Below are 11,989 nucleotides of genomic sequence, written 5' to 3' on the forward strand. Positions count from 1 at the left end.
GAGAATTCTGTCAAAGGGGAGGAGGTCGACCCAATCGTCTTGGCGAGCTATATGCCGAAGTTAAGTCTCAAGAATTTGATTAACCCTCTCTACCTGACTGTTGGACTGAGAGTGGTAGGCCGAGAAGTCCAGATTGATGTCCAGACGGGTACATAGGGCTCACCAGAACTTAGAGACAAACTGCACTCCGTGATCCAAAACGATATGTTGAGGAAGACCATGTAAGTGAAAGATATGCAGCAAGAAGTACTTCACCAGCTGGGGAGCAGAAGGAAAACCAGGCAGGCAAATGAAATGAGCCATCTTGAAAAGCAATCTACCACGACCCAAATGACAGCGTTATTACAAGATGGTGGCAAATCGGTGAGGAAATTCATGGCGATATGGGACCAGGGAGTCTCCGGAATTGGTAAAGGCTGTAAAAGTCCTGCAGGTCTCTGCCGAGAAGTTTTGTCACAGGAACGGACAAAATCAGAAACATCACGTTCAAGATGGGGCCACCAGCAGTGCTGAGAGATTAATACCTACACTCTTTCTCTGAATAATATATATATAAAAAAAAAAACTATTAGAAACTGGCAACAAAACTCCTATACCAAATGCTCCTACAATTGTCACCAAAAACCAGTGAACACCAATAATTACAAAAATATGAATACATTTTATTAAACAATTTACCAAAAATCACAATACAAAAAAGGACAGATGACCCAACCCCTAAAAAACATGTACCTCAGATATAGCAACGGTACTCTGATACTGGATTAAATCAAATTACAATAACAGGAACAATGCACAATAACAATCAATCCTCCTTAGCAATGATATGGCAATGACTGCATCAACTAAATTATAATCAAATACAAAAATAACATAGTTCATTACTTATAACAGGCATGTTCCCACAAGCCATCCAGGGACATCGTGCACCCTCAACGGACGTATTTTCATGGGTCTCCCCACTTCGTCGACACTTTCATTTGATTTTGTTGCCTGTCTTTGCAGTAGGCAAATTTTTGCACAATTGGCACTGAGGTGCATGTACTTGCATGTATGATGTTGGGGTGGTTTTGATGTGCGTGGGACAAATTCATCAAATGTTGCACGGCACTTGAATGAATTTGTTGCACAGCCACATCACCTCAGCATGGTGCAAGTTTAGATGGTTTTGTAGGGCTGGTGGGAGTTAGTTTGTGTATAAAAAAAAAGTCCAAATTTGCAACTTTTTTGCAAAAAAGTTGCACCTGATAAATCACTAACCACTGCAAAAAACTTTTCTAAGGCTATGTTCACACAACGGAATGTCCGCATGGAGAATCTCCATGTGGACATTCCGCAAACTGCTGAATGCGCCGCACAAGAATATGCCATCTCACAGATGGCTATGCATATTGTAAAGACTACGAACAAAGAATGAACTATTTTCATGCCGGAAACATCTGGCACGGGAATTCCGCTGTGTCCACAGCGCAGCAGAATCCCACTGAATTCAATGGGACTCAGAATCTCCGTGCTGGATTCCACTGCAGAATCATCATGGAAATTCTGAGGTGTGAACATGGCCTAAGGCTATGTTCACACAAAGGAATGTCCGCACAGAGAATCTACGTGCAGACATTCTGGACACTAGGACTGCACAGGAATGCACTGTCTTATAGACAGCTATGCATTCCATGCGGACTCGGCACAAAGAATGAACATGTTCATTCTTTGTGCTGACATTTCTGTGCCGGAAACATCTGGCACAGAAATTCCACCACGTGCACAGAGCAGCAGAATCCCAATGAATTCAATGGGACTCTGCCGAAGCGGAATCTCCATACCAGATTCCAATGCAGAATCCAACACGGAAATTCTGCCGTGTGAACATGGCTTAAGCGTTTAATCACACTATGCTCTGGGTCCCGTTAATCTGTGATGTCCCAGTTCGGGATATGTTCCTACAGTCCTGTCTGGTTGAGTCCCTGTACGTCCTCAGTGCTCTCCTGCAGTGTTCCTTCATATTGTGTGTAGGTTGTATATTTAGTGTAAAGGACCTTTGATATGGTCACATGATTGTTAGTCACATGATAATGGTTGTCACATGTTTAAGTCATATGTGTAACACTCACGTTTCAGCAGACAGGAACGCCGCTGGACCTGTGTGACAGATGACATGGACCGCACCAGGTAGCAGAGTCTAAGGTCCCGCGATGGGAATCCCAGCCCCGGCGGTGGACACAGGAGATGGGGCCGTGCGCTCATGGCCAGCGTGTGCGGCCGGAGCGCTACACATGACAGTACCACCCCTTTGGTCTCACCCTCTTTTTACAGTTCAGAAAACTCCTGATAAGGTCACGGGCCAGAATATTCTCCTCTGGCTCCTCAGGACCATAACCCTCCCAGTCAACCAGAAAAAATTGTTTACCTCTCATGGTCTTTGTGGCAAGAATCTCTTTAACCTTGTAGATGTCAGAAGAGCTGTAGACAGGCGTGGGGACAAGATTCTTTTGAGAAAACCGGTTTATGACAAGAGGCTTGAAGAGTAAGACGTGGAAGGAATTGGGAATACGTAATGTAACAGGCAGACAAAGTTTGTAGTAGACAGAATTAATTTTTTTGCAGAGCCTGAAAGGGACCAAGGTAGCGAGGACCAAGCTTATAGCAGGGAATCTTGAAGTGGATTTACTTGGAGGAAAACCACACCATATCACCAGGAGAAAAGGACGGAGGAGGTCTTCTACTCTTATCAGCTTGCCCCTTCATGCGTGAGGAAGCCTGAAATAACGACTGATGAGTTTGTTGCCAGATGTAGGAGAAGTCACGGACCAGCTCATTAACAGCAGGCACACTGGTGAAAAATGGACGTGGAAGAGGTGATGGAGTCCGTAGACAACAAAGAAGGGAGACAACCTCGTGGACTCGGAAGCCTTATGATTACATCAGAATTCTGCCCAAGGGAGGAGGTCGACCCAGTCGTCTTGTCGAGCTGAAACAAAGTGCCGAAGATAATTTTTGAGAATTTGATTAACCCTCACCACCTGACCGTTAGACTGAGGGTGGTAAGCCGAGGAGAAGTCCAGATTGATGTCCAGACGGGTACATAGGGCTCGCCAGAACTTAGGGACAAACTGCACTCCTCGATCCGAAACGATATGCTGAGTAAGACCATGTAAGCAAAAGATATGCAGCAAGAAGTACTTCGCCAGCTGGGGAGCAGAAGGAAGACCAGGCAGGGTAATGAAATGAGCCATCATGGAAAAGCAATCTACCACGACCCAAATGACAATGTTATATTACAAGATGGTGGCAAATCGGTGATGAAATCCATGGCGATATGGGACCAGGGAGTTTCTGGAATTGGTAAAGGCTGTAAAAGTCCTGCAGGTCTCTGTCGAGAAGTTTTGTCACAGAAATGGATAAAATCAGAAATATCACGTTCAAGATGGGGCCAATAGTAGTGTCGAGAGATTAGTAGTGGAGTCTTACGTATTCCAGGATGACCTGCTGTCAAGGAAGAATGACCCCATTTCATAACCTTGCGTCTAAGTCTGGCAGGCACAAAGGATTTTCCCAGTTGAACTTGCTGAATTTCGGCAGGAGCGACAGAAATCAAACGATAAGGAGAAATAATATGCCTAGGTGTGGAGTCCAAAGCAAGGACTTCAGAGGACCTGGAGAGAGCATCTGCCCTGATGTTCTTGTCTGCTGTATGGAAATGAATGAAGAAGTTGAACCTAAAAAAGAACAGAGACCACTTTGCCTGGCAGGGGTTCAAACGCTGAGCAGACTGGAGGTATAGAAGATTCTTATGATCAGAGTAGATGCTGATCGGATGAGAAGACCCTTCGAATAAATGTCACCATTTCTCCAAAGCTAGCTTGATAGCGAGGAGTTCATGATCTCCAATGGAGTAATTCCTCTCAGCAGGAGAGAAGGTCTTGGAGAAGAACCCAAGTTACAGTCTTGCCCTTGGCCTTTTTCTGAATAAGAACGGCACCAGCTGCAACAGATGAGGCAACAACCTCCAAAGCACCGGGCCTCTCCGGATCAGGTCTTGTAAGAATGGGAGCAGAGGCAAAGGCTGAAAAACGCAGAGGGCAAGACTGTTACTTGTGGGATCTTCTCCAAGACCTTCTCTCCTGCTGAGAGGAATTACTCCATTGGGGATCGTGAACTCCTCGCTATCAAGCTAGCTTTTGAGGAATGGCAACATTTATTGGAAGGATCTTCTCATCCAGTCAGCATCTACTATGATCTTAAGAATCTTCTATAAACGGGAGAAGACCACTTTGGCCTCATGTGGCCAAGACTAAGGATTAGAAGCCTTTTTAGTGAGAGCTACAAATGGAGCAACCAAGGAAGAAAAGTGTGGGATAAATTGACGATAATAGTTAACGAATTTCAGAAAGCGTTGAATAGCACGTAGGTCAGAAGGAAGAGCCCAATCCGATACTGCAGACAATTTATCTGGATCCATCTGCAGGCCTTGATGAGAGACAATTTAGCCAAGAAATGGAAGACTAGATTTCTCGAATAGAGATGATTCTCCCGTAGACGCTGTAGAACCAGATGAACATGAGTTTGGTGGTCCTCTAAGTTGGTAGAGAAGATCAGGATGTCATCTAGGTATACAACAACACAGGTGTAGAGAAGATCACGGAAGATATCATTGACAAACTCTTGAAAAATGGCTGCAGAGACCAAAAGGCATTAGGAGATACTCAAAATGTCCATCACAAGCATTGAAAGCCGTTTTGCATTAATCTACCTTGTGGATACGAATGAGGTTATACACTCCACGTAAGTCCAACTTGGAGAAGACCTTGGCACCATGGAGATGATCAAAAAGAGGTAATGGGTAATTATTCTTGATCATGATTTTGTTAAGTACCCGGTAGTCAATGCATGGACGGAGTGAGCCATCCTTCTTCCCCACAAAGAAGAAACCTGCTTCAGTGGGAGAGGAGGACTTACGGATAAATCCCTTTTGGAGATTCTCCTGCATATACTCAGCCATGGCTTTGGTCTCAGGAACCGATAAAGGATAAATCCTTCTACAAGGAGAAGTAGTACCAGGCAGAAGATCTATAGGGCAGTCATAAGGACGATGTGGCTGCAGAGATGCACCCTGCTTCTTGCAAAAGACATCAGCAAAATCTTGGTAAGGTGGCGGCAGGCCAGGTAAAGGAGGAAGACGAGTAACAACTTTAAGCTGAACTAGAGTTTGAGGCAAATATTTTCACAGGATAGCCCCCAGCGAATAATTTCTCCAGTTCTCCAATCTAGTTGTGGAGAATGGCGTCGCAGCCAAGGAAGGCCAAGAAAAATCTCAGAAGTACAGTGTGGCAGTACATAGAATTTAATCTTTTCTTTATGCAATACTCCCACTTGCGTGACGAGAGATTTGGTACGGAAGTGAACCATACAGTCCAGATTTTGTCCATTAACAGAGGAGATGAACAAGGGCTTGGCAAGCCGAGTGACAAGAAGATGATACTTGTGGACCAAAGAAGCATCAATAAAGTCATGTGCGGATCCAGAATCCAAAAATGCTGTAGCGCTGAAGGAAGACTTGACTGAAGCGAAGACTTGTACAGAAATGGTTAAGTAAGGAGAGGTAGTATTCACACCCAGGGACACCTCTCCCACAAACCCTAAGTGCGAGCGTTTCCCGGACGCTGTGGACAAACAAAAAAAGTAATTGAGGAAGTGCTCCGGGCTAGCACAATACAAGCACAAATTCTCACTGCATCGTCGTGACCTCTCTTGTTGTGTAAGACCATCCGCTTGCATAAACTCTTCGGCAAGAGGCGTAGGAAACTGTAGAGGTGGATGTTGAAACACGGGTGCCAGGAGAGAGTATCTCCGTGTTCGGACAGGTTCCCTTTTAAAGCGCAGTTCTTCCTGACTCTCAGCAAAACGCACATCAATACGTGTCCAAGTGAATACGTTCAGTCAAAGAAGACGAAGGATCACGTGCTGCGAGGGCATCTTTAATCCTGTTTGACAGTCCTTTTTTGAATGTGGCACACAAGGCCTCATCATTCCATGCTAGTTCAGAGGCTAGAGTGCAGAAAGGAACCGAGTAGTCACCAACAGAAGAATTCCCCTGACAGAGGTTCAGCAAAGATGTTTCAGCTGAGGAGGCACGTGCGGGTTCCTCAATGACACTGCGCAAAAAGCTGACAAGTTGGGGGATCCCGGGTCACTGCGGTCCCAAACAAGTGTAGCCCAGGCCAGGGCTTTTCCGGACAGTAGGCTAATGACAAAGGCCACCTTTGCACGTTCCGTCGGAAACTGTTCAGACATGAGCTTCATGTGCATGAAGCACTATGTAACAAAGCCTCTGCATCATTTGGAATCCCCATCATACTAAGGTAGACATAGCTAGGTAAAGGCAGACATAGCTGGGAGCCAGCAGACACTGCAGGAACTGGTGGAGGGAGTGGGACAGGTTGCAGTTGCTGCTGCTGCTGTTGTTGCTGCATGGACATCATAGCAGATAGTTGGGTAAGTTGCTGTGCCTGTCGAGCAAACTGCTGAGACTGACGTACCACAACGGAGGGAAGATCTGCGATTTCCGGTAGGGGTACCTCAGCGGGATCCATGGCCGGATCTTAGTTGAACACTCACGTTTCAGCAGACAGGAACACCGGTGCATGTGGATCCGCTGGACAAGATGACACGGACCGTACCAGGGAGCGGAGTCCAAGGTGCCGCTAGTTTTCACCAGACTCGGGTAGGCGGCACCAAGGTCGCTACCCCTGGCATGGCTCGACCACACAGGCGGCTGAGGAATTCAGGGTACAGGTAGGATACGGCAACTCGTGGTCAGGATAGCAGAAGGTCAGGGCTGGCAACACAGTAGTGTAGTCAGGAACAAAGCAAGTGGTCAGTAGGCAGGCGGCAAAGGAGCAAGGTCAGGTCACGTGGCAAAGGGTATGACACATGGCAAGGCAATACACAGGAACACTTTAAGGCACTAGGGCAACAAAGATCCGGCAGGGAAGTGTGGGAGGTGGAGGAATTTATTAAGTGAGCACAGGTGTTACTTAATTAATGGGCGCACTGGCCCTTTAAATTTAAGAGCTCCAGTGCGCGTGCGACCTAAGGGTCAGGGACACGCGTGCCAGAGCACAGAAGCTGATGAGAGTGAAGGAGGAGCAGGTGGTTAGTGACGGGCTGGGATTTGCATGCAGCGCATCAGGAAGAGTATTCGGAGCCACCTGCTATGGACCCCAAGTATCTGCGTCAAGGGACTTCTACAGACGTGCCTAGGCCTATTCCTGCTGTTGAGGAGGTATGACCTGACCATCAGGCACCAACAGAAGTGCCCAGGCCTACCCTGGTTGCCCCAGAGATTTGGCCTGACCATCGGGCACCAACAAAAATGGCTCAACCTACTCCAGCTGTTCAGGAAGTTTGGCCGGCCCAACAGGCACCAACTGTCATTCCACCAGTGGCGCGAGCTGCTGCTGTACAAGTTGTGGTCACTGTGAGTCCAACCATCACTGAATCTTGTTTGTCCCCTGTCTCATGGAACACACATGTCAACCCCATGGAGGGGGCCCAGTCTCACGGTTCTAGGTATATGTCCCAGCCTAGAAAACAGTCTGTTCTATTTGTGTACTTGTGTAGTAACTTTACCAAAGTTGGTCGTAAGACTAACTGACTTCTGTGTGCAAGCACAATCTTTTGTTGTTCCAGGTTTGCAAGCAACGTTTCAGCACAGTGCCTGATGAACTAGTCAGAAAACTTTTGTGGTAACCAATCTTGTAAGTGTTGTGCCCGCTACGGTTGAGAGTTCCCTCAGGAATCTGACAGAACCTGAGCTCTTAGAACCTGAACTCTATGGTATATCTGGACTACTGAGCGATACATGGACATCTGTGTAAATACTGCCATAGTAATATATTTTTGCTCACCTTGCTTACTAAAATGGTTGTAGTATAATAAAATGTATATAATTTGTTGGACACCAAATGTCATGGTGTACTTTGTTTTCTGATGGCTGGCAGTTTTCTTAGCAGGGGTATCCTGAACAGTCGGGAAAAGCAACATTTCACCCCATCGCCAACATCATGTACAGTCAAAGCTTAATGAAGAGTAAAGTCGTGTACTACACATAGTTCATAAGTACACATAAAGTCATGTACACATGTCTCCTGTACATTAGGGCTGTAACACTCCCAACTACACAGTCCATACCTATGTCTCCTATGTCTAAAATGTCTAATGTGATTTTTATTGTGTCCACATGCTCAGGATACTTTGCTGGCCAGAAGGCATTATTGTTCTTACAAAGCATGTAACCTAAAAAGGTAATAAGTGTCAAATGTTATCTAATAAATGTCTAAATATATCTAGTGTTCTGAGGAGAAGTGTGTAATGCCAAGGGACCCCAGTAGCAAGGGCATTGGCCATAAAGCCTCCGGCAACCCAATCCGCCAGTGTAATGTCTTAGTCATATGTATAAAGTGTTGTTATATGCATAGTCATAGTCAAATGTCATAATATGCATAGTCATAGTCCATAAGTCATGTTTATACTATAGTCATAGGTATATTGTCATTATTATACATAGTCCTTATTCTCCAGTAATCCATGGTTATTCAGTTATACAATTTATCAGAGCATGCATGAACATAGATACAGAGACTCTATTGCATCAGTTTTGTCAACAACAGCCTGGAAATGGATGTTAATGGCAATGCCCCAGGACTGCATGTGACCCTGTTTCGCTCCTCAAGCCTTCCAGGACGGACGTCGAGGGCGACTGTACTTAAGTAGGGGGGTTTGTAATGTCCCAGTACGGGATATGTTCCTACACTCCTGTCTGGTTGAGTCCTTGTACGCCCTCAGGGGTCTCCTGCAGTGTTCCTCCATATTGTGTAAAGGTTGTATATTTAGTGTAACGGACCTTTGATATGGTCACATGATTGTTAGTCACCTGATAATGGTTGTCACATGTTTAAGTCATATGTTTTGTTACCCAGAGAGCACCAGGTGACCAGATGACATATTCGCGAATATTCGCGAATAAAATTCGCATTGCGAATATTCGCGAGCAACACTAGTACATGCCTATCATTGTATATCTGTGTGCATGTCTGTATGCACATTATACTGTATAATATGTTAGGAGTAGTACAATGGGTCTCAGTTATCAAAATCGTTCAAGGAGTATGTTCACACTACGAAAATTCAGCAAGTAATTTCCTCGCTGAGTTTACACAGTGGATCCTTTCCATTTAAAATGCTCCGGAATTGGCACTTATGCAGCGGATAAGAGCGCCATCGCCTTAAAAAATTAACTTCTGTTGTAATTTCTGGCAAAGGATTGAACATGTTGAACCTTCCGACGGAAACCAATTTCTCATTGGAAGGATAGTGCGCCAGAAGCCCCCTTTTGAGCTGACCCTGGGACAGGATGACAGAGACCCCCCATTATGGCTGACTTTGGGACAAGGTGCCAGAGGCTCCCTTTTGGGCTAACTCTGGGACAGAATCAGAGAAGCAGTCAGAGGCCCCCTATTTCAGCTGAATCAAAAGAAGGAAGCCGTAGGCCACCTTTTTTGGACTTAATCCAGGATAACATTCCAAAGGCCCCCTTTTATGCTGACTCGAGGAAAATTCGGGAAAGTAGTCAGAGGCCCCTTATTCGATCTGACTCTGCAGGAGGCCCTCTGATTGTGCTTACTCTAGGACAGGATGCCAGAGGCCCCCTTTTTGGACTGACTCCGGGACAAGGCAGCAGAGGTCTCATTTGGGTTTACTCCAGGGGAGAATATCAGAGGCTCCATTTTTGGGCTTACTTCAGAAGAGGTTGCCAATAGCCCCCTTTTTGCCTGACTCCAAGATAGGAAGCAAAAGGTTTTCTCTTTGGGCTGAGTCCAGTGGAAGGCATCGGAGACCCTTTATTTGGGCAATCTTATGGAACATACCCTATAGGCCCAGGACAAGGCACCGAGCCATTAAAGGCCCATTTTTTTGGGTGGAACCCGGTTCAGAGTATCATAGGCCCCTTATTTGGGCTGAATTTGTGACAGGGCCTGAAAGGGCACCCTATTTGATATAACTTCAAGGGAGGCACCCTGTTTGTGCCAACTCTGGCACAAATTTCTGAGACTACAGGATGACGACATCACCAATCAGATTTTCTGACTGCTCACAGACTCCTCCCCACCAAGATCTGTGGGGTTGTAATAATGAGAAGGGAATCTGGAGGGGAAAACAGTGACTGGTAAAGGAGAGCCTCCACACATGAAAATATACTGGACATGAAAGCCACATCCCTAAGGAGGACCATTAGGAAGATTTCTATAAACCTGTGTAGAGGAAATCTGGTGTTGTTGCCCATAGCAACCAACTTATATTGCTTTTTTTCATTTTTAAAAAGGCCTCTGAAAAATGAAAATTAGTCTGATTAGTTGCTATGGGCAACTGCACCACTTTTCTTCTGCACAGGATTTGATAAATCTCCCCGCACTGAGTGTACGGCAGCCACAACCACCAACAAGCATCCTAGTTATCTCTCTTAGACCCCCCCTCACCTAGCTGCAGTCAAATACTATAGCTTGACATCAGTCTTTTGTATCACTGTTTCTAATTTTGAAATGAAGCATATGTGCACCAAGAGGGAAAATGTGGAAATATCTTTTCATATTATTATAAATAAGGGACTGTTTGTGCTTGAAATGACTATTTCTATCATTTCTCGATGTACCTTAATGTTAATTACCCATAGGACAGATAAGAGCTCTTCCTGCTTTAGAACCAAAAGAATTTCATTCAGATGATATCCACAAAAAAAGATGAAGAGGCGAGATAATGTGTTCTCTTGTTAAATCTAAATACAAAAGAGACTCCAAGTTCCCCAAAGTTTCCTTCCACATTTGTATTGAGAATTTAAAATGAATTCTATTTGCACAATTTATTGCCAATCTGCACCGTGTTAAAGGGGTTGTGCAGCATAAAGTAGCTCATCCCCTAACCACAGAATAAAGGATAAGTGTCAGATCGTGAGGGATTCGACCGTTGGGACCCTCCGAAATCCCCGGCCCTCTGAGAGGAGCCCGTGCTGGGGACAGCACACACTCAATTCATTTCTATGGGATGCCTGAGTACAGCACTCGGGTCCCATGGAGAATGAATGGAGCATGTGCCATCCGCAGCATGTGCTCCTCCCAGACAGCAGGTGCCCATTTAGAAGGGGAGGGGGTTTGGGTCCCTGTTGTTCGAAAATTTGCTCCATGGCTGCAGGTGGTGGAAAAATGATAAAATACAGTACTATACTTGCCCAGCTTGGTCCTTCCTGTCAGGACATTTTCGACCATATGAACATGGCCTTAGGGTCTGCACTGTGCAAATGTGTAAAAAATAAATTTAAAAAAGCACAAAATAAAACAATTATTTAGAACAGCCAGGTACTTACTTTTGAAGGCTGCTGCGCTGCTCCGTGGAATAAGATTATAGAGCACCGGCCACCGCCTTCACACTGCACATTGGGATCCTTCCGCGGCTCTCTGTGAAGGCGCGTGCAGCACTTGGACGCTGCCTGCGCCCCCAAGCTCCTCCTCCACACTCCGGACCTTGCTTCCGCTTTCAAAGCAGCTGCAGCTCGCTTCTCCCCATCTTCGGCCGGCCTGTTACACTGTGAGCTGTGTCAGCTGCCCGGCACCCATGTTGCTATGCCGCCCTGTGCGGCCGCACAGCTCGCACACCCCAAAGGCTGGCCCTGTCTGCATACATGGGCAAAACCTCACTTATGTACAGTGCTGAACTGCAGCTCTTTCTGAGCCAAGGTCAGCATGCCGTATAGATTTCATTGATATTAATTGGAGCTTTAAAGGGGGAGGGGAGTTAAAGCAACAAGATTTATGTCCCTGTGAACATGTCCTTCAAAGAGGGAAGTTTCTCTACAGGTATGCAGACTTCTAATCCATACAAATCTAAACTCACTAACACACATGGGATGTCACCCAGCTTTCACAAGCACCAGAGAGGT

General features: G+C 45.8%; 1 long non-coding RNA gene across 1 annotated transcript in view; it reads right to left on the reverse strand.

Annotated features, from left to right (window-relative positions):
• LOC130277653 (uncharacterized) overlaps positions 1–11,516 on the reverse strand; it is an 83,974-nt gene extending 72,458 nt beyond the window's left edge. The window contains exon 1 of the long non-coding RNA XR_008845510.1: positions 11,417–11,516. This is a non-coding gene — a long non-coding RNA (uncharacterized LOC130277653). The remainder of the gene's footprint in view (positions 1–11,416) is intronic.
• Between the last annotated feature and the right edge of the window lie 473 nt (positions 11,517–11,989).

Source organism: Hyla sarda, chromosome 6, assembly GCF_029499605.1.
Source record: "Hyla sarda isolate aHylSar1 chromosome 6, aHylSar1.hap1, whole genome shotgun sequence".
Classification (NCBI taxonomy): Eukaryota; Metazoa; Chordata; class Amphibia; order Anura; family Hylidae; genus Hyla; species Hyla sarda.